This window comes from Montipora foliosa, chromosome 7 (genome assembly GCF_036669935.1).
Source record: "Montipora foliosa isolate CH-2021 chromosome 7, ASM3666993v2, whole genome shotgun sequence".
In the NCBI taxonomy this organism is placed as follows: domain Eukaryota; kingdom Metazoa; phylum Cnidaria; class Anthozoa; order Scleractinia; family Acroporidae; genus Montipora; species Montipora foliosa.
Genome location: NC_090875.1, coordinates 590,346 through 609,019, shown reverse-complemented (window position 1 = coordinate 609,019; position 18,674 = coordinate 590,346). Strand labels below are relative to the sequence as shown.

The 18,674-nt window shown below is 48.4% G+C and overlaps 20 non-coding genes and 1 pseudogene across 20 annotated transcripts; 14 read left to right on the top strand and 7 right to left on the bottom strand.

Annotated features, from left to right (window-relative positions):
* The first annotated feature begins 1,310 nt into the window (after positions 1-1,310).
* Positions 1,311-1,501, top strand: LOC138012134 (U2 spliceosomal RNA). Its single transcript, XR_011124999.1, has one exon. It is a non-coding gene; the product is annotated as a U2 spliceosomal RNA (small nuclear RNA).
* Positions 1,502-1,695: 194 nt separating this feature from the next.
* LOC138011934 (U1 spliceosomal RNA) lies at positions 1,696-1,859 on the top strand. Its single transcript, XR_011124835.1, has one exon. It is a non-coding gene; the product is annotated as a U1 spliceosomal RNA (small nuclear RNA).
* Positions 1,860-2,835: 976 nt separating this feature from the next.
* Positions 2,836-2,954, bottom strand: LOC138011956 (5S ribosomal RNA). Its single transcript, XR_011124856.1, has one exon. It is a non-coding gene; the product is annotated as a 5S ribosomal RNA (ribosomal RNA).
* A 267-nt stretch (positions 2,955-3,221) lies between these two features.
* On the top strand, positions 3,222-3,412 carry LOC138012048 (U2 spliceosomal RNA). Its single transcript, XR_011124938.1, has one exon. It is a non-coding gene; the product is annotated as a U2 spliceosomal RNA (small nuclear RNA).
* A 193-nt stretch (positions 3,413-3,605) lies between these two features.
* Positions 3,606-3,768, top strand: LOC138011991 (U1 spliceosomal RNA). Its single transcript, XR_011124888.1, has one exon. It is a non-coding gene; the product is annotated as a U1 spliceosomal RNA (small nuclear RNA).
* A 975-nt stretch (positions 3,769-4,743) lies between these two features.
* On the bottom strand, positions 4,744-4,862 carry LOC138011945 (5S ribosomal RNA). The gene has a single exon (XR_011124845.1). It is a non-coding gene; the product is annotated as a 5S ribosomal RNA (ribosomal RNA).
* Positions 4,863-5,130: 268 nt separating this feature from the next.
* Positions 5,131-5,321, top strand: LOC138012058 (U2 spliceosomal RNA). Its single transcript, XR_011124947.1, has one exon. It is a non-coding gene; the product is annotated as a U2 spliceosomal RNA (small nuclear RNA).
* Positions 5,322-5,515: 194 nt separating this feature from the next.
* LOC138011932 (U1 spliceosomal RNA) lies at positions 5,516-5,679 on the top strand. Its single transcript, XR_011124833.1, has one exon. It is a non-coding gene; the product is annotated as a U1 spliceosomal RNA (small nuclear RNA).
* A 976-nt stretch (positions 5,680-6,655) lies between these two features.
* On the bottom strand, positions 6,656-6,775 carry LOC138011899 (5S ribosomal RNA). The gene has a single exon (XR_011124807.1). It is a non-coding gene; the product is annotated as a 5S ribosomal RNA (ribosomal RNA).
* A 267-nt stretch (positions 6,776-7,042) lies between these two features.
* Positions 7,043-7,234, top strand: LOC138012027 (U2 spliceosomal RNA). Its single transcript, XR_011124918.1, has one exon. It is a non-coding gene; the product is annotated as a U2 spliceosomal RNA (small nuclear RNA).
* Positions 7,235-7,431: 197 nt separating this feature from the next.
* Positions 7,432-7,595, top strand: LOC138012003 (U1 spliceosomal RNA). Its single transcript, XR_011124900.1, has one exon. It is a non-coding gene; the product is annotated as a U1 spliceosomal RNA (small nuclear RNA).
* Positions 7,596-8,572: 977 nt separating this feature from the next.
* On the bottom strand, positions 8,573-8,691 carry LOC138011933 (5S ribosomal RNA). The gene has a single exon (XR_011124834.1). It is a non-coding gene; the product is annotated as a 5S ribosomal RNA (ribosomal RNA).
* A 272-nt stretch (positions 8,692-8,963) lies between these two features.
* On the top strand, positions 8,964-9,155 carry LOC138012067 (U2 spliceosomal RNA). The gene has a single exon (XR_011124956.1). It is a non-coding gene; the product is annotated as a U2 spliceosomal RNA (small nuclear RNA).
* A 195-nt stretch (positions 9,156-9,350) lies between these two features.
* LOC138011931 (U1 spliceosomal RNA) lies at positions 9,351-9,514 on the top strand. The gene has a single exon (XR_011124832.1). It is a non-coding gene; the product is annotated as a U1 spliceosomal RNA (small nuclear RNA).
* A 981-nt stretch (positions 9,515-10,495) lies between these two features.
* On the bottom strand, positions 10,496-10,613 carry LOC138011892 (5S ribosomal RNA). The gene has a single exon (XR_011124801.1). It is a non-coding gene; the product is annotated as a 5S ribosomal RNA (ribosomal RNA).
* Positions 10,614-10,879: 266 nt separating this feature from the next.
* On the top strand, positions 10,880-11,071 carry LOC138012026 (U2 spliceosomal RNA). Its single transcript, XR_011124917.1, has one exon. It is a non-coding gene; the product is annotated as a U2 spliceosomal RNA (small nuclear RNA).
* Positions 11,072-11,267: 196 nt separating this feature from the next.
* Positions 11,268-11,430, top strand: LOC138011970 (U1 spliceosomal RNA). Its single transcript, XR_011124869.1, has one exon. It is a non-coding gene; the product is annotated as a U1 spliceosomal RNA (small nuclear RNA).
* A 980-nt stretch (positions 11,431-12,410) lies between these two features.
* Positions 12,411-12,533, bottom strand: LOC138011916 (5S ribosomal RNA; annotated as a pseudogene).
* A 268-nt stretch (positions 12,534-12,801) lies between these two features.
* LOC138012025 (U2 spliceosomal RNA) lies at positions 12,802-12,993 on the top strand. The gene has a single exon (XR_011124916.1). It is a non-coding gene; the product is annotated as a U2 spliceosomal RNA (small nuclear RNA).
* A 194-nt stretch (positions 12,994-13,187) lies between these two features.
* On the top strand, positions 13,188-13,351 carry LOC138011930 (U1 spliceosomal RNA). The gene has a single exon (XR_011124831.1). It is a non-coding gene; the product is annotated as a U1 spliceosomal RNA (small nuclear RNA).
* Positions 13,352-14,327: 976 nt separating this feature from the next.
* On the bottom strand, positions 14,328-14,446 carry LOC138011922 (5S ribosomal RNA). Its single transcript, XR_011124823.1, has one exon. It is a non-coding gene; the product is annotated as a 5S ribosomal RNA (ribosomal RNA).
* Positions 14,447-18,674: the final 4,228 nt, after the last annotated feature.

The following is an 18,674-nucleotide window of genomic DNA, read 5'->3' as shown; positions in this document are numbered from 1 at the left end:
GGAGTCTTCATTGGCCCGCATGACATTGATGAACTAATTGGCGGCCTCGGATAGAGGCTGTGGAACGCGTCCTCTCCTCCTGGCGTCAGCGCTCCTTGTCTTTTCATGGCAAGGCTTTGGTCATCAATTGCCTGGCCCTCGCCAGGGTTTGGTATGTGGCATCCCTGGTCCACATGCCCCCCTGGGTACTTAAAGAACTTAACTCCCTTGTTTTCTCATTCTTCTGGAAAACCAAGCGGGAGCTCGTTGCACGTGCTGTGGTCGTTCAGCCCACATCGCTGGGAGGTTTCTCGGTGGTGGACATTAAGCTCAAGGTTTGGTCGCTTCTGGGTCAGTGGGTCAAACGGTCTACTTTGTCCTCGTCAAGCTGGTCCTCCTTTGTGTCGTACTGGTTTCAATCGTGTTTTGCTGCCTCCTCTCTTGATGTTTTCTCCCGTCCCGCTGCCTTCGACAGGTCCCTGTTACCGCCATTTTACTCCTCTTTGCTTTTGGCCTGGGAGTCGCTTGGTGGCTCTTTTTCCCCCTCCCGGGGAACTTTGGTTTTCGCATCCTCTGACCCTCACGTTGTCGCCTCCGTGGCTTTTTTTCTCTGCCAAAGTCGGTTACCAGTTTCTTTTATCCTGTTCCTCTGTCACACCGCACTGTGTAGTTAAGTTCTTTCCCTCCTTTGGGGACCTTTACTGGTATGATACGTGGCGCCAGTTCCACTTCTTTGATTTTGACCGCTTTGTTGTTGATTTCTCCTGGAAGGTAGCTCATGGTGTGATTTACACTGCTGAGCGTCTTCTCTCTTTTGGTTTATCTGTCTCCTCCGCTTGTTTTTGTGGTCCTGTCGTCGAGTCACTGTCGCATTTGCTCTTTGTGTGTCCCCTTGCTCAAAGTGTTGTTGGTTGGCTACAGTCCCTCCTTTTTCATTTCTCGCCTATGTGTCCTGTGCTTGAGCGTCGCCATTTACTTTTTGGTTTCAATTCCACTGAGCTTCACGCAGTGCCCAAAGTCTTCAGTTACCTGTTGTGTGCCTGTAAGTTTCACATCTGGCTGGCCCGCAATGACTACCGCTTTCGTTCTGTCAACCTGGGGCCCTCGCCGTCATTGAGGGAGCAAAGGCCCGTGTCAAGTTCCACCTCCCCTTGCTCTTCAAGCGTTTTTCAACCCGGAGACGTCGACGTTATTTTGCCCGCCAGTGGGGGGCGGATGGAGTCATCGCCTCTATGTTTCCAACAAGCTCGTTTTTCGCTTCGGGCCACCTGCTTAATTCACCCTCTGTACCACCTGATTTGCTTAGTTTTATTTCGCCTCTGTCGCCTAATACTGGTGACCAATGCCTCAGGCGTTGGATGAGTCTGTCGACTGGTGACCTTTGGTCTGCCATTCACGCTGCTCATCGAGCAGCTCATATATTAAACTGATTTTTGGAACTGGGCCGTGGAAAAGAGGCTTGCCTCGTCCCGGCCACGGGTTGCCTCGGTATAGCACTACCTCCGAGCGTGGCCCACTTCCCTCTGGGGAAGAAATAATCAAGTGAAAGCAGAACAAATGACCAAGCAACCAACCTTCACATTCTCTTCTCTTTTCTAGGTAGCATAGCAGCGAGTGGACAGCACGACACGACAGGACGAGGAGCACGTGACCCCCATTACCACATGGTATGCGCAGACAAGTTGCGTTTTGCGGTTCCGGAGAGGTTGAAAAGGCATACTTACCTGACGCGGGAGGCACTGTGATCAGGGAGGCAGTCCTCTCAAGGTGAGGCTCTTTCATTGCACTTCGATTGGGTTGACCCTTGCGATTACCCCAAATGTGGGTAACTCGAGCGTATAATTTCTGGTAGTGGGGACCTGCGTTCGCGCTAGTCCCCGCACCAAACCCCGGTGGCAAAGTTGGCTAATGGGAAGGTTTGTTGGTAACGTTTCAGGCAGGGCAGGGAAGGAGATGCGGTGGCGGTGTAAGGACTAAGGAAGGTGAGTTGTATTTGTGAATTCCACTGCTGAAATTGTAGGTGAATGTTCCGTACTTGGTGCACTGCAAAACTGTGATTTTATTTCTTTCATTCTTGGCCGTAGAGAGAGCGAGAGGACGTGTTTATTTCAGCCGCATCGATTTCCATCGATAGACGAGTGAGACAAGAAAATGCCAGCGGGTCGAGCTCTTATCCTCGTGCATCGTTTCGAAAACGTAAGTGGATGTGTGTTTGTACTGCTCCATCGCGATAGATTTCTTTTGCGTTGTGTTATGTTGCGTTCTGGAGAGCCCGTTTTGCATTGAGTAACTGAGGACCCGCCAGATCAGTTGGCGTTACATTTCTGTGGCCAACACTTTGTGGTTTCTCTATGTTATCAGTTAATTGGATTGTTATCATAAAAAGTAAATCTTTCATGGTCAGGATAGTGTCTTATCGGCCCTTTGAATACGTACTGTCCGTGTTGAGCAGGGAACAGTAAGACTTTGAAGTGCGCTACGTCACGTAAGTCACGTTTTCGCAGGATCAATGTTGTAGTGTTGTAGCCTTCGTTGTATGCATATCATCCGGGCTAGGTTAACTTCCATCTAATGCATAACAGTGCATGCATTTTTTACTTGTCGTATCCTGTTCTTTGCTCACACGAAAAGATACGTTTCATGTCATAAACGTTGGATTGATAAGATCTCGCGCGCACGCGCTCCCTTGGGAATACAAGTTCCACTTTCTCGTGTGAACTATTTTGTTTTTGTTGTATGTCTCATCTTTGACATATCGTTGGCATGTTGTGTTCAAAAAACCTGGTTTGGAATGTTCTTTCATTAAAGGAAACTGAGATTTTTTGAGATAATCAAGTGTACAGAAGGAAAAAGGGAAGCCTACAACACGGGGTATTCCCAGGCGGTCTCCCATCCAAGTACTAACCCCGCCCGACAGGGCTTAACTTCGGTGATCGGACGAGAACCGGTGTTTTCCCTGTGGTATGGTCGTAGACAAGTAATTCGCCGTGAAAATTAACTTTGTTATAAGGGAAAATAAAAACGAGGTCAGAGCAAGCACAATGTGCATTTGTCCTCTTGCCGTCAACGCAAGTGCCATGCAATGCTGGTCCTGCTGCCCACTGTACAAGGGCGATCGTTGTGTGCGCCTCGCTTTCAGGTTGGCTTTGGGCATTCCTTCCTTGGCACGGATTGTAATCGGACCACCATATCTCGTGGCCATGAGACTGGGAGCACCTTGTCCGCTGTGAGCATTTACGGGCATCGCTTCTCGGCCTTTGGCTAAGATCAAGTGTAGTATCTGTTCTTATCAGCTTAATATCTGATACGCTGCTCATCGAGCAGCTCATATATTAAACTGATTTTTGGAACTGGGCCGTGGAAAAGAGGCTTGCCTCGTCCCGGCCACGGGTTGCCTCGGTATAGCACTACCTCCGAGCGTGGCCCACTTCCCTCTGGGGAAGAAATAATCAAGTGAAAGCAGAACAAATGACCAAGCAACCAACCTTCACATTCTCTTCTCTTTTCTAGGTAGCATAGCAGCGAGTGGACAGCACGACACGACAGGACGAGGAGCACGTGACCCCCATTACCACATGGTATGCGCAGACAAGTGCGTTTTGCGGTTCCGGAGAGGTTGAAAAGGCATACTTACCTGACGCGGGAGGCACTGTGATCAGGGAGGCAGTCCTCTCAAGGTGAGGCTCTTTCATTGCACTTCGATTGGGTTGACCCTTGCGATTACCCCAAATGTGGGTAACTCGAGCGTATAATTTCTGGTAGTGGGGACTGCGTTCGCGCTAGTCCCCGCACCAAACCCCGGTGGCAAAGTTGGCTAATGGGAAGGTTTGTTGGTAACGTTTCAGGCAGGGCAGGGAAGGAGATGCGGTGGCGGTGTAAGGACTAAGGAAGGTGAGTTGTATTTGTGAATTCCACTGCTGAAATTGTAGGTGAATGTTCCGTACTTGGTGCACTGCAAAACTGTGATTTTATTTCTTTCATTCTTGGCCGTAGAGAGAGCGAGAGGACGTGTTTATTTCAGCCGCATCGATTTCCATCGATAGACGAGTGAGACAAGAAAATGCCAGCGGGTCGAGCTCTTATCCTCGTGCATCGTTTCGAAAACGTAAGTGGATGTGTGTTTGTACTGCTCCATCGCGATAGATTTCTTTTGCGTTGTGTTATGTTGCGTTCTGGAGAGCCCGTTTTGCATTGAGTAACTGAGGACCCGCCAGATCAGTTGGCGTTACATTTCTGTGGCCAACACTTTGTGGTTTCTCTATGTTATCAGTTAATTGGATTGTTATCATAAAAAAGTAAATCTTTCATGGTCAGGATAGTGTCTTATCGGCCCTTTGAATACGTACTGTCCGTGTTGAGCAGGGAACAGTAAGACTTTGAAGTGCGCTACGTCACGTAAGTCACGTTTTCGCAGGATCAATGTTGTAGTGTTGTAGCCTTCGTTGTATGCATATCATCCGGGCTAGGTTAACTTCCATCTAATGCATAACAGTGCATGCATTTTTTACTTGTCGTATCCTGTTCTTTGCTCACACGAAAGATACGTTTCATGTCATAAACGTTGGATTGATAAGATCTCGCGCGCACGCGCTCCCTTGGGAATACAAGTTCCACTTTCTCGTGTGAACTATTTTGTTTTTGTTGTATGTCTCATCTTTGACATATCGTTGGCATGTTGTGTTCAAAAAACTGGTTTGGAATGTTCTTTCATTAAAAGAAACTGAGATTTTTTGAGATAATCAAGTGTACAGAAGGAAAAAGGGAAGCCTACAACACGGGGTATTCCCAGGCGGTCTCCCATCCAAGTACTAACCCCGCCCGACAGGGCTTAACTTCGGTGATCGGACGAGAACCGGTGTTTTCCCTGTGGTATGGTCGTAGACAAGTAATTCGCCGTGAAAATTAACTTTGTTATAAGGGAAAATAAAAACGAGGTCAGAGCAAGCACAATGTGCATTTGTCCTCTTGCCGTCAACGCAAGTGCCATGCAATGCTGGTCCTGCTGCCCACTGTACAAGGGCGATCGTTGTGTGCGCCTCGCTTTCAGGTTGGCTTTTGGGCATTCCTTCCTTGGCACGGATTGTAATCGGACCACCATATCTCGTGGCCATGAGACTGGGAGCACCTTGTCCGCTGTGAGCATTTACGGGCATCGCTTCTCGGCCTTTTGGCTAAGATCAAGTGTAGTATCTGTTCTTATCAGCTTAATATCTGATACGCTGCTCATCGAGCAGCTCATATATTAACTGATTTTTGGAACTGGGCCGTGGAAAAGAGGCTTGCCTCGTCCCGGCCACGGGTTGCCTCGGTATAGCACTACCTCCGAGCGTGGCCCACTTCCCTCTGGGGAAGAAATAATCAAGTGAAAGCAGAACAAATGACCAAGCAACCAACCTTCACATTCTCTTCTCTTTTCTAGGTAGCATAGCAGCGAGTGGACAGCACGACACGACAGGACGAGGAGCACGTGACCCCCATTACCACATGGTATGCGCAGACAAGTTGCGTTTTGCGGTTCCGGAGAGGTTGAAAAGGCATACTTACCTGACGCGGGAGGCACTGTGATCAGGGAGGCAGTCCTCTCAAGGTGAGGCTCTTTCATTGCACTTCGATTGGGTTGACCCTTGCGATTACCCCAAATGTGGGTAACTCGAGCGTATAATTTCTGGTAGTGGGGACCTGCGTTCGCGCTAGTCCCCGCACCAAACCCCGGTGGCAAAGTTGGCTAATGGGAAGTTTGTTGGTAACGTTTCAGGCAGGGCAGGGAAGGAGATGCGGTGGCGGTGTGTAAGGACTAAGGAAGGTGAGTTGTATTTGTGAATTCCACTGCTGAAATTGTAGGTGAATGTTCCGTACTTGGTTGCACTGCAAAACTGTGATTTATTTCTTTCATTCTTGGCCGTAGAGAGAGCGAGAGGACGTGTTTATTTCAGCCGCATCGATTTCCATCGATAGACGAGTGAGACAAGAAAATGCCAGCGGGTCGAGCTCTTATCCTCGTGCATCGTTTCGAAAACGTAAGTGGATGTGTGTTTGTACTGCTCCATCGCGATAGATTTCTTTTGCGTTGTGTTATGTTGCGTTCTGGAGAGCCCGTTTTGCATTGAGTAACTGAGGACCCGCCAGATCAGTTGGCGTTACATTTCTGTGGCCAAACACTTTGTGGTTTCTCTATGTTATCAGTAATTGGATTGTTATCATAAAAAGTAAATCTTTCATGGTCAGGATAGTGTCTTATCGGCCCTTTGAATACGTACTGTCCGTGTTGAGCAGGGAACAGTAAGACTTTGAAGTGCGCTACGTCACGTAAGTCACGTTTTCGCAGGATCAATGTTGTAGTGTTGTAGCCTTCGTTGTATGCATATCATCCGGGCTAGGTTAACTTCCATCTAATGCATAACAGTGCATGCATTTTTTACTTGTCGTATCCTGTTCTTTGCTCACACGAAAAGATACGTTTCATGTCATAAACGTTGGATTGATAAGATCTCGCGCGCACGCGCTCCCTTGGGAATACAAGTTCCACTTTCTCGTGTGAACTATTTTGTTTTTGTTGTATGTCTCATCTTTGACATATCGTTGGCATGTTGTGTTCAAAAAACCTGGTTTGGAATGTTCTTTCATTAAGGAAACTGAGATTTTTTGAGATAATCAAGTGTACAGAAGGAAAAAGGGAAGCCTACAACACGGGGTATTCCCAGGCGGTCTCCCATCCAAGTACTAACCCCGCCCGACAGGGCTTAACTTCGGTGATCGGACGAGAACCCGGTGTTTTCCCTGTGGTATGGTCGTAGACAAGTAATTCGCCGTGAAAATTAACTTTGTTATAAGGGAAAATAAAAACGAGGTCAGAGCAAGCACAATGTGCATTTGTCCTCTTGCCGTCAACGCAAGTGCCATGCAATGCTGGTCCTGCTGCCCACTGTACAAGGGCGATCGTTGTGTGCGCCTCGCTTTCAGGTTGGCTTTGGGCATTCCTTCCTTGGCACGGATTGTAATCGGACCACCATATCTCGTGGCCATGAGACTGGGAGCACCTTGTCCGCTGTGAGCATTTACGGGCATCGCTTCTCGGCCTTTTGGCTAAGATCAAGTGTAGTATCTGTTCTTATCAGCTTAATATCTGATACGCTGCTCATCGAGCAGCTCATATATTAAACTGATTTTTGGAACTGGGCCGTGGAAAAGAGGCTTGCCTCGTCCCGGCCACGGGTTGCCTCGGTATAGCACTACCTCCGAGCGTGGCCCACTTCCCTCTGGGGAAGAAATAATCAAGTGAAAAGCAGAACAAATGACCAAGCAACCAACCTTCACATTCTCTTTTCTCTTTTCTAGGTAGCATAGCAGCGAGTGGACAGCACGACACGACAGGACGAGGAGCACGTGACCCCCATTACCACATGGTATGCGCAGACAAGTTGCGTTTTGCGGTTCCGGAGAGGTTGAAAAGGCATACTTACCTGACGCGGGAGGCACTGTGATCAGGGAGGCAGTCCTCTCAAGGTGAGGCTCTTTCATTGCACTTCGATTGGGTTGACCCTTGCGATTACCCCAAATGTGGGGTAACTCGAGCGTATAATTCTGGTAGTGGGGACCTGCGTTCGCGCTAGTCCCCGCACCAAACCCCGGTGGCAAAGTTGGCTAATGGGAAGGTTTGTTGGTAACGTTTCAGGCAGGGCAGGGAAGGAGATGCGGTGGCGGTGTAAGGACTAAGGAAGGTGAGTTGTATTTGTGAATTCACTGCTGAAATTGTAGGTGAATGTTCCGTACTTGGTGCACTGCAAAACTGTGATTTTATTTCTTTCATTCTTGGCCGTAGAGAGAGCGAGAGGACGTGTTTATTTCAGCCGCATCGATTTCCATCGATAGACGAGTGAGACAAGAAAATGCCAGCGGGTCGAGCTCTTATCCTCGTGCATCGTTTCGAAAACGTAAGTGGATGTGTGTTTACTGCTCCATCGCGATAGATTTCTTTTGCGTTGTGTTATGTTGCGTTCTGGAGAGCCCGTTTTGCATTGAGTAACTGAGGACCCGCCAAGATCAGTTGGCGTTACATTTCTGTGGCCAACACTTTGTGGTTTCTCTATGTTATCAGTTAATTGGATTGTTATCATAAAAAGTAAATCTTTCATGGTCAGGATAGTGTCTTATCGGCCCTTTGAATACGTACTGTCCGTGTTGAGCAGGGAACAGTAAGACTTTGAAGTGCGCTACGTCACGTAAGTCACGTTTTCGCAGGATCAATGTTGTAGTGTTGTAGCCTTCGTTGTATGCATATCATCCGGGCTAGGTTAACTTCCATCTAATGCATAACAGTGCATGCATTTTTTACTTGTCGTATCCTGTTCTTTGCTCACACGAAAAGATACGTTTCATGTCATAAACGTTGGATTGATAAGATCTCGCGCGCACGCGCTCCCTTGGGAATACAAGTTCCACTTTCTCGTGTGAACTATTTTGTTTTTTTGTGTGTATGTCTCATCTTTGACATATCGTTGGCATGTTGTGTTCAAAAAACCTGGTTTGGAATGTTCTTTCATTAAAGGAAACTGAGATTTTTTGAGATAATCAAGTGTACAGAAGGAAAAAGGGAAGCCTACAACACGGGGTATTCCCAGGCGGTCTCCCATCCAAGTACTAACCCCGCCCGACAGGGCTTAACTTCGGTGATCGGACGAGAACCGGTGTTTTCCCTGTGGTATGGTCGTAGACAAGTAATTCGCCGTGAAAATTAACTTTGTTATAAGGGAAATAAAAAACGAGGGTCAGAGCAAGCACAATGTGCATTTGTCCTCTTGCCGTCAACGCAAGTGCCATGCAATGCTGGTCCTGCTGCCCACTGTACAAGGGCGATCGTTGTGTGCGCCTCGCTTTCAGGTTGGCTTTGGGCATTCCTTCCTTGGCACGGATTGTAATCGGACCCACCACCATATCTCGTGGCCATGAGACTGGGAGCACCTTGTCCGCTGTGAGCATTTACGGGCATCGCTTCTCGGCCTTTTGGCTAAGATCAAGTGTAGTATCTGTTCTTATCAGCTTTAATATCTGATACGCTGCTCATCGAGCAGCTCATATATTAAACTGATTTTGGAACTGGGCCGTGGAAAAGAGGCTTGCCTCGTCCCGGCCACGGGTTGCCTCGGTATAGCACTACCTCCGAGCGTGGCCCACTTCCCTCTGGGGAAGAAAATAATCAAGTGAAAGCAGAACAAATGACCAAGCAACCAACCTTCACATTCTCTTCTCTTTTCTAGGTAGCATAGCAGCGAGTGGACAGCACGACACGACAGGACGAGGAGCACGTGACCCCCATTACCACATGGTATGCGCAGACAAGTTGCGTTTTGCGGTTCCGGAGAGGTTGAAAAGGCATACTTACCTGACGCGGGAGGCACTGTGATCAGGGAGGCAGTCCTCTCAAGGTGAGGCTCTTTCATTGCACTTCGATTGGGTTGACCCTTGCGATTACCCCAAATGTGGGTAACTCGAGCGTATAATTTCTGGTAGTGGGGACCTGCGTTCGCGCTAGTCCCCGCACACCAACCCCCGGTGGCAAAGTTGGCTAATGGGAAGGTTTGTTGGTAACGTTTCAGGCAGGGCAGGGAAGGAGATGCGGTGGCGGGTGTAAGGACTAAGGAGGTGAGTTGTATTTGTGAATTCCACTGCTGAAATTGTAGGTGAATGTTCCGTACTTGGTGCACTGCAAAACTGTGATTTTATTTCTTCATTCTTGGCCGTAGAGAGAGCGAGAGGACGTGTTTATTCAGCCGCATCGATTTCCATCGATAGACGAGTGAGACAAGAAAATGCCAGCGGGTCGAGCTCTTATCCTCGTGCATCGTTTCGAAAACGTAAGTGGATGTGTGTTTGTACTGCTCCATCGCGATAGATTTCTTTTGCGTTGTGTTATGTTGCGTTCTGGAGAGCCCGTTTTGCATTGAGTAACTGAGGACCCGCCAGATCAGTTGGCGTTACATTTCTGTGGCCAACACTTTGTGGTTTCTCTATGTTATCAGTTAATTGGATTGTTATCATAAAAAGTAAATCTTTCATGGTCAGGATAGTGTCTTATCGGCCCTTTGAATACGTACTGTCCGTGTTTGAGCAGGGAACAGTAAGACTTTGAAGTGCGCTACGTCACGTAAGTCACGTTTTCGCAGGATCAATGTTGTAGTGTTGTAGCCTTCGTTGTATGCATATCATCCGGGCTAGGTTACTTCCATCTAATGCATAACAGTGCATGCATTTTTTACTTGTCGTATCCTGTTCTTTGCTCACACGAAAAGATACGTTTCATGTCATAAACGTTGGATTGATAAGATCTCGCGCGCGCGCACGCGCTCCCTTGGGAATACAAGTTCCACTTTCTCGTGTGAACTATTTTGTTTTTTGTTGTATGTCTCATCTTTGACATATCGTTGGCATGTTGTGTTCAAAAAACCTGGTTTGGAATGTTCTTTCATTAAAGGAAACTGAGATTTTTTGAGATAATCAAGTGTACAGAAGGAAAAAGGGAAGCCTACAACACGGGTATTCCCAGGCGGTCTCCCATCCAAGTACTAACCCCGCCCGACAGGGCTTAACTTCGGTGATCGGACGAGAACCGGTGTTTTCCCTGTGGTATGGTCGTAGACAAGTAATTCGCCGTGAAAATTAACTTTGTTAAAGGGAAAATAAAAACGAGGTCAGAGCAAGCACAATGTGCATTTGTCCTCTTGCCGTCAACGCAAGTGCCATGCAATGCTGGTCCTGCTGCCCACTGTACAAGGGCGATCGTTGTGTGCGCCTCGCTTTCAGGTTGGCTTTGGGCATTCCTTCCTTGGCACGGATTGTAATCGGACCACCATATCTCGTGGCCATGAGACTGGGAGCACCTTGTCCGCTGTGAGCATTTACGGGCATCGCTTCTCGGCCTTTTGGCTAAGATCAAGTGTAGTATCTGTTCTTATCAGCTTAATATCTGATACGCTGCTCATCGAGCAGCTCATATATTAAACTGATTTTTGGAACTGGGCCGTGGAAAAGAGGCTTGCCTCGTCCCGGCCACGGGTTGCCTCGGTATAGCACTACCTCCGAGCGTGGCCCACTTCCCTCTGGGGAAGAAATAATCAAGTGAAAGCAGAACAAATGACCAAGCAACCAACCTTCACATTCTCTTCTCTTTTCTAGGTAGCATAGCAGCGAGTGGACAGCACGACACGACAGGACGAGGAGCACGTGACCCCCATTACCACATGGTATGCGCAGACAAGTTTGCGTTTTGCGGTTTCCGGAGAGGTTGAAAAGGCATACTTACCTGACGCGGGAGGCACTGTGATCAGGGAGGCAGTCCTCTCAAGGTGAGGCTCTTTCATTGCACTTCGATTGGGTTGACCCTTGCGATTACCCCAATGTGGGTAACTCGAGCGTATAATTTCTGGTAGTGGGGACCTGCGTTCGCGCTAGTCCCCGCACCAAACCCCGGTGGCAAAGTTGGCTAATGGGGAAGGTTTGTTGGTAACGTTTCAGGCAGGGCAGGGAAGGAGATGCGGTGGCGGTGTAAGGACTAAGGAAGGTGAGTTGTATTTGTGAATTCCACTGCTGAAATTGTAGGTGAATGTTCCGTACTTGGTGCACTGCAAAACTGTGATTTTATTTCTTTCATTCTTGGCCGTAGAGAGAGCGAGAGGACGTGTTTATTCAGCCGCATCGATTTCCATCGATAGACGAGTGAGACAAGAAAAATGCCAGCGGGTCGAGCTCTTATCCTCGTGCATCGTTTCGAAAACGTAAGTGGATGTGTGTTTGTACTGCTCCATCGCGATAGATTTCTTTTGCGTTGTGTTATGTTGCGTTCTGGAGAGCCCGTTTTGCATTGAGTAACTGAGGACCCGCCAGATCAGTTGGCGTTACATTTCTGTGGCCAACACTTTGTGGTTTCTCTATGTTATCAGTTAATTGGATTGTTATCATAAAAAGTAAATCTTTCATGGTCAGGATAGTGTCTTATCGGCCCTTTGAATACGTACTGTCCGTGTTGAGCAGGGAACAGTAAGACTTTGAAGTGCGCTACGTCACGTAAGTCACGTTTTCGCAGGATCAATGTTGTAGTGTTGTAGCCTTCGTTGTATGCATATCATCCGGGCTAGGTTAACTTCCATCTAATGCATAACAGTGCATGCATTTTTTACTTGTCGTATCCTGTTCTTTGCTCACACGAAAAGATACGTTTCATGTCATAAACGTTGGATTGATAAGATCTCGCGCGCACGCGCTCCCTTGGGAATACAAGTTTTCCACTTTTCTCGTGTGAACTATTTTGTTTTTGTTGTATGTCTCATCTTTGACATATCGTTGGCATGTTGTGTTCAAAAAACCTGGTTGGAATGTTCTTTCATTAAAGGAAACTGAGATTTTTTTGAGATAATCAAGTGTACAGAAGGAAAAAGGGAAGCCTACAACACGGGGTATTCCCAGGCGGGTCTCCCATCCAAGTACTAACCCCGCCCGACAGGGCTTAACTTCGGTGATCGGACGAGAACCGTGTTGTTTCCTGTGGTGGTATGGTCGTAGACAAGTAATTCGCCGTGAAAATTAACTTTGTTATAAGGGAAAATAAAAAACGAGGTCAGAGCAAGCACAATGTGCATTTGTCCTCTTGCCGTCAACGCAAGTGCCATGCAATGCTGGTCCTGCTGCCCACTGTACAAGGGCGATCGTTGTGTGCGCCTCGCTTTCAGGTTGGCTTTGGGCATTCCTTCCTTGGCACGGATTGTAATCGGACCACCATATCTCGTGGCCATGAGACTGGGAGCACCTTGTCCGCTGTGAGCATTTACGGGCATCGCTTCTCGGCCTTTTGGCTAAGATCAAGTGTAGTATCTGTTCTTATCAGCTTAATATCTGATACGCTGCTCATCGAGCAGCTCATATATTAAACTGATTTTTGGAACTGGGCCGTGGAAAAGAGGCTTGCCTCGTCCCGGCCACGGGTTGCCTCGGTATAGCACTACCTCCGAGCGTGGCCCACTTCCCTCTGGGGAAGAAATAATCAAGTGAAAGCAGAACAAATGACCAAGCAACCAACCTTCACATTCTCTTCTCTTTTCTAGGTAGCATAGCAGCGAGTGGACAGCACGACACGACAGGACGAGGAGCACGTGACCCCCATTACCACATGGTATGCGCAGACAAGTTGCGTTTTGCGGTTCCGGAGAGGTTGAAAAGGCATACTTACCTGACGCGGGAGGCACTGTGATCAGGGAGGCAGTCCTCTCAAGGTGAGGCTCTTTCATTGCACTTCGATTGGGTTGACCCTTGCGATTACCCCAAATGTGGGTAACTCGAGCGTATAATTTCTGGTAGTGGGGACCTGCGTTCGCGCTAGTCCCCGCACCAAACCCCGGTGGCAAAGTTGGCTAATGGGAAGGTTTGTTGGTAACGTTTCAGGCAGGGCAGGGAAGGAGATGCGGTGGCGGTGTAAGGACTAAGGAAGGTGAGTTGTATTTGTGAATTCCACTGCTGAAATTGTAGGTGAATGTTCCGTACTTGGTGCACTGCAAAACTGTGATTTTATTTCTTTCATTCTTGGCCGTAGAGAGAGCGAGAGGACGTGTTTATTTCAGCCGCATCGATTTCCATCGATAGACGAGTGAGACAAGAAAATGCCAGCGGGTCGAGCTCTTATCCTCGTGCATCGTTTCGAAAACGTAAGTGGATGTGTGTTTGTACTGCTCCATCGCGATAGATTTCTTTTGCGTTGTGTTATGTTGCGTTCTGGAGAGCCCGTTTTGCATTGAGTAACTGAGGACCCGCCAGATCAGTTGGCGTTACATTTCTGTGGCCAACACTTTGTGGTTTCTCTATGTTATCAGTTAATTGGATTGTTATCATAAAAAGTAAATCTTTCATGGTCAGGATAGTGTCTTATCGGCCCTTTGAATACGTACTGTCCGTGTTGAGCAGGGAACAGTAAGACTTTGAAGTGCGCTACGTCACGTAAGTCACGTTTTCGCAGGATCAATGTTGTAGTGTTGTAGCCTTCGTTGTATGCATATCATCCGGGCTAGGTTAACTTCCATCTAATGCATAACAGTGCATGCATTTTTTACTTGTCGTATCCTGTTCTTTGCTCACACGAAAAGATACGTTTCATGTCATAAACGTTGGATTGATAAGATCTCGCGCGCACGCGCTCCCTTGGGAATACAAGTTCCACTTTCTCGTGTGAACTATTTTGTTTTTGTTGTATGTCTCATCTTTGACATATCGTTGGCATGTTGTGTTCAAAAAACCTGGTTTGGAATGTTCTTTCATTAAAGGAAACTGAGATTTTTTGAGATAATCAAGTGTACAGAAGGAAAAAGGGAAGCCTACAACACGGGGTATTCCCAGGCGGTCTCCCATCCAAGTACTAACCCCGCCCGACAGGGCTTAACTTCGGTGATCGGACGAGAACCGGTGTTTTCCCTGTGGTATGGTCGTAGACAAGTAATTCGCCGTGAAAATTAACTTTGTTATAAGGGAAAATAAAAACGAGGTCAGAGCAAGCACAATGTGCATTTGTCCTCTTGCCGTCAACGCAAGTGCCATGCAATGCTGGTCCTGCTGCCCACTGTACAAGGGCGATCGTTGTGTGCGCCTCGCTTTCAGGTTGGCTTTGGGCATTCCTTCCTTGGCACGGATTGTAATCGGACCACCATATCTCGTGGCCATGAGACTGGGAGCACCTTGTCCGCTGTGAGCATTTACGGGCATCGCTTCTCGGCCTTTTGGCTAAGTGTACCAATTGGCCTTAGTGGGAGCTACACTTCGTGGACCTCTTCGTCTGCGCCCCCCAACACTTATGGAAGAAGACTCAACTGCTGCTGTTGCTGACCCTGAAGATGCTAGTACTGCTGAGGTTATCCCCCCCACAATTGTGAGTATGGATGCTGCCGACGCAGATATGAAATGCTGATGCTGATGCTGATGCTGGCGCTGGCCAATGCCACTGTTGAAGTTCCTGAAGTTCCTGATGGTGAAGAAGCCTTCACGCCCGAGCTCTTCTCGCCATTGGAGTCTGAAGTTGTTGTCCCACAAGCGCTGGCTAACATGGCCAAAAGTGGTGTACGTTTCTGTGCTTCTCCTCGTGAGATTTGGTCCCACTCTCCAGACAACCGTGGAGTGGCTCTTAAGAAGGGATTCTCCGTGTTTTTTAAGTTGGACTCTCCTTCCAACAGCCAAAAGATCTTGGGCAGTTTTGATGAAGCTGGCGTTGATATCGACTCCATTGTGTCCATCCAGTATTGCGCTTCTAACAAAAATTGGGTCGTCACCTTTAGATCAGTTGCGGCAAAAGAAGCAGCGCTCCGTATTCCCCACCTCGATATCGAGGGGTCACGTGTTCTTATCGGTGATAGGCAGAATGCTGTAACCTTGGTCAAGCTTTACGAAGCTCCGGTGGAACTCCCGGACTCTGTTCTGATTGGCCGTTTATCCACCTATGGCACTGTTCTTTCTTTTCGTAGGGATCGTTCTGGCGATAGTTTGTTCAATGGGAACCGTACTGCCCGGATGCGTCTCAGCAAGCCCATCCCTTCCTCTGTTCGAGTAGTGGGCGAATTTGTTCGGATCTGGTACCCGGGACAGCCACAGACCTGCAGGCGCTGCGGGGCCCTTGGGCACTTCGCGGCCGTCTGTCGGTCTGTGCGCTGCGCCAACTGCGAAGAGCCTGGCCACTTGTCAAGATCCTGTCCGTGTGACCCTATGTGTTCCATTTGTATGAAGCCTGATCATTCAACAGCTGCGTGCCCGTTCCTTATCCACAGTGCTGATGTAGACCCGTCATCTTCTGGTCCTCGTACGCGTCCTCGTGAGTCTCCCGAGCCCTCTTCCTATGCTGCTGTTGCCTCTCGTCCGCCTGCTCCAGCTCCGGTTCCTGCTGCTCAGCCTCCTCCAGTCAGTAAACCTCCCCAGGTGCAGAGACGCCCCCTAGCTCCGAAGCCCCCCGATGCGGCTCATAAGGAATCTAGTGATGCAAGTGATGAATCTAGTAGTGAGGAGTCTGGTTCTGAGTCTGTTTCTGGGTCCTCTCCTCAACAAGGAAAAGGCTGGGATGATCAAGTTGAACGTGAATCTAAAGGATCTGGTAGGACAAGTAGTCATGTTGGCCGCCGTGATCGGGAGCGAGAGCGAGAGCGAGAGCGGGAGCGGGAGCGGGAGCGGGAACGGGAACGGGAACGGGAACGGGAACGGGAACGGGAACGGGAACGTGACCGTGACCGTGACCGTGACCGTGACCGTGACCGGGACCGTGACCGTGACCGTGACCGTGAACGTGAACGTGAACGTGACCGTGATCGTGAGTACCGTCGCGGGCGTGGCCGTTCCCGCAGCCACGACCGTCATCGATCTAGAACTCGATTGCGCGGGGATCATACTTACAGCGAGTCTGAAGGGTGGACCACGGTTGGTAAACGCCACCATTAGTACCAATGCTAAAGCTCCTTTCTCTGAACGTCCGTGGGCTTGTATCACCCACTAAGAGTGACCTGATCCTAAACGAATTATCTCGCCTAAGTTGCGATTTGATCCTATTACAGGAGACTCATGTTTCAAACAAACGTCAAGCTGATGCTTTTTCTCGTAAATGGCCCGGTAAATGTTTTTGGTCCTTCGGGACGGGCAGGTCGGCTGGTGTAGCCCTGCTCACCCCTCCGAATTTTCCAGGAACCATCTCTCGCTTTATTTTTGATTCAGATGGTAGAGTCTTAAGTGCATTGGTACTTTTGGGGCAGCAGCGGATTAATGTCATTAATATTTACGCTCCAAACACCGTTACCGGACGCAAGCACTTTTTCCAAAATCTGCATTCCTTTTTTCTATCCCCTATTCGGATAGTGGCCGGTGATTTTAATTGTATCGATAATCCTCTCGACCGTCTTGTCCTAGTTGATGATTCTCTTCCTGATAAGTCAGTCCTTAAATCCTTCATTTCAGACTGTTCTCTTGTTGATATTTGGCGCAGACGGAACCCTCGTGGTGTTTCCTTCACTTGGGCCAATACCGGCTATTCTCAAGCTTCGCGCCTCGATCGCTTTTTGATTTCTCGTTCCCTTGTTCCGCACGTTCGAACCTCCGATGTAATGCCGTGTGTTTTTTCGGACCACGATTTTGTTCGTCTATTTTTGTCTCTCGACAATTTTTCTTGTCCCCGTAGCGGTGTTTGGCGGTTTAATACAAGTTTCTTGTCCGATGAGTCTTTTAAGAGCAAAATGTCTGCGTTTATTGCTTCCTTTAAGGAGCGTGTCTCCGACTTCGATTCCCTTGGTGCTTGGTGGGAGGCTTTAAAACTTGGCATTCGTAGGTTTTGTATCGAGTTTTGCGTTAATAAACAAAGGCAGATTAATAGTGAACGCAGTTCTTTGACCAAGCGCTTGATCCACGCAAAGAACTCTCTGGCCTCTGGTGGCTCCCAGGCCGCTTCTGAGGTCAGGGATCTTGAAAGCGCCCTCTCTTCCCTGGTTTCCCAGGAAGCGGAGGGCGCAAAAATTCGTTCACGTGCCAAGTGGGTTGAAGAAGGAGAACGGCCGACTAGATATTTTTTCCGCCTCGAGAAAAAACGTGCTGAAAAGAACTCCATGGACTGCCTTCTGGATGCCAATGGCGTCGAGAAGACGTCCCAACACGATTTGGAATTAGTCCTTGTAGATTTCTATAAGTCATTGTTTGCCAAGGATACCTTGGATCTTTCTGTTCAAATGGATTTAATTAATGACCTAGACCTTTCTCTGTCGAATGCTGAACGAGAGAGCTGTGAGGGGGAGTTGACAAAAGACGAGCTTTTTTCGGCTGTTAGCGGTCTTCAAACCGGCAAGTCCCCAGGGTCTGATGGTCTCCCAACCGAATTTTATGTTGCTTTCTGGGGGGATCTTGGTGATGCCCTTGCTCGTGTTTTGAATGAGGGCTTTCATCGGGGTTCCCTCATTGACTCTCAGCGAGAGGGCCTCTTGCGTCTGATACACAAGAAAGACGATAAGCGCATGCCGAAAAACTGGCGCCCCATCTCTTTGCTAAATACCGATTATAAAATCGCTTCTAAGGCTATTACCGAGCGTCTCAAGCCTGTAATGTGTTCTATTGTTCATCGCGATCAGTCGTGCTCTGTAGTTGGGAGATCTATCTTCTCTAATCTCCTTCTGATTCGTGACACCCTCGACATGATTAGTAAAACTAACGAATCTGGAATACTTGTGACCTTAGACCAAGAAAAGGCCTTTGACCGTGTCGACCACGCCTTTCTCATGCGCGTTTTGTCTAAGTTCGGTTTTGGTCCCTCTTTTTGTCAATGGGTGAGTCTCTTTTATAACAATGTCTTTTCGCGCATTATTTGTAACGGGTCTCTTTCCGCCCCTGTTTTTTTGGGAAGGGGTGTTAGGCAGGGTTGTCCCCTCTCCCCCCTTTTATACGTGCTGGTTTCTGAAATCCTGTCTACCCAAATTCGAAAATGTCCGGACATTGTTGGCTTTCTTCTCCCTGGTGCGGCTGGCTTACAATTTAAGATTTCTCAGTACGCTGACGATGCAACTTGCTTTTTGAAATCGGAAAGTTCCCTATGTCACCTTTTGCGAGTGGTTCGCAGGTTTGAAATAGCTTCGGGAGCAAAACTTAACACGACTAAGACCGAGGCTATGTGGCTTGGGAGGTGGAGGGCGAACGGTGCCTCCCCCTTTGGT